This window comes from Babylonia areolata, chromosome 15 (assembly GCF_041734735.1).
Source record: "Babylonia areolata isolate BAREFJ2019XMU chromosome 15, ASM4173473v1, whole genome shotgun sequence".
Classification (NCBI taxonomy): domain Eukaryota; kingdom Metazoa; phylum Mollusca; class Gastropoda; order Neogastropoda; family Buccinidae; genus Babylonia; species Babylonia areolata.
Window position 1 is genome coordinate 24,214,616 of NC_134890.1, and position 1,946 is coordinate 24,216,561.

The following is a 1,946-nucleotide window of genomic DNA, read 5'->3' on the forward strand; positions in this document are numbered from 1 at the left end:
AGTTAAACAAGGCATTGTAACAGACAGAGACAGACAGTTAAACAAGGCATTCTAACAGACAGAGACAGACAGTTAAACAAGGCATTCTAACAGACAGATACAGACAGTTAAACAATGCATTCTAACAGACAGAGACAGACACTTCAACAAGCTATTCTAACGGACAGAGACAGACACTTCAACAAGGCATTCTAACAGACAGAGACAGACACTTCAAAAAGGCATTCTAACAGACAGAGACAGACAGTTAAACAAGACATTCTAACAGACAGAGACAGACAGTTAAACAAGGCATTCTAACAGACAGATACAGACAGTTAAACAAGGCATTCTAACAGACAGAGACAGACAGTTAAACAAGACATTCTAACAGACAGAGACAGACAGTTAAACAAGGCATTCTAACAGACAGAGACAGACAGTTAAACAAGGCATTCTAACAGACAGAGACAGACAGTTAAAACTTAAACAAGGTATTCTAACAGACAGAGACAGACAGTTAAACAAGACATTCTAACAGACAGAGACAGACAGTTAAACAAGGCATTCTAACAGACAGAGACAGTTAAACAAGGCATTCTAACGGACAGAGACAGACACTTCAACAAGCCATTCTAACGGACAGAGACAGACACTTCAACAAGGCATTCTAACAGACAGAGACAGACAGTTAAACAAGGCATTCTAACAGACAGAGACAGACAGTTAAACAAGGCATTCTAACAGACAGAGACAGACACTTCAACAAGCCATTCTAACGGACAGAGACAGACACTTCAACAAGGCATTCTAACAGACAGAGACAGACACTTCAACAAGGCATTCTAACAGACAGAGACAGACAGTTAAACAAGGTATTCTAACGGACAGAGACAGACAGTTAAACAAGGCATTCTAACAGACAGAGACAGACAGTTCAACAAGGCATTCTAACAGACACAAACAGACAGTTAAACAAGGCATTCTAACAGACAGAGACAGACAGTTAAACAAGGTATTCTAACAGACAGAGACAGACACTTCAACAAGGCATTCTAACGGACAGAGACAGACAGTTAAACAAGGCATTCTAACAGACAGAGACAGACACTTCAACAAGGCATTCTAACAGACAGAGACAGACAGTTAAACAAGGTATTCTAACGGACAGAGACAGACAGTTAAACAAGGCATTCTAACAGACAGAGACAGACAGTTCAACAAGGCATTCTAACAGACACAAACAGACAGTTAAACAAGGCATTCTAACAGACAGAGACAGACAGTTAAACAAGGCATTCTAACAGACACAAACAGACAGTTAAACAAGGCATTCTAACAGACAGAGACAGACAGTTAAACAAGACATTCTAACAGACAGAGACAGACAGTTAAACAAGACATTCTAACAGACAGAGACAGACAGTTAAACAAGACATTCTAACAGACAGAGACAGACAGTTAAACAAGGCATTCTAACAGACAGAGACAGACAGTTAAACAAGACATTCTAACGGACAGAGACAGACAAAAATATAGACAGACCGACAGATAGACAGGCAGAGATAAAAAGATGGACAGACAGACATATAACAGAGACAGACAAACAAACAGACAGACAGAGAGGAAGAGAAAAAACAACAACAACAAACAAATAGACAAACAAACAGACAGACAGAGAGAGAGAGAGAGAACCAAACAGACATTATAAACAAAATAGACAGACAGACAGACAGACAAATAGACAGACAGAGAAACAGACAGGCAGATCAAACAAATAGAGACAGACAGACAAACAGACAGAGACAAAGAGACGCTTGCATATATATATATATATATATATATATATATATATATATATATATATATATATATATATATATATATATATATATATATATATATATCTCTCTTTTTTTTTCTTCTTTTTTTTATGTAGTTCTTCTTTTTCACTCACCTTTTTTCTT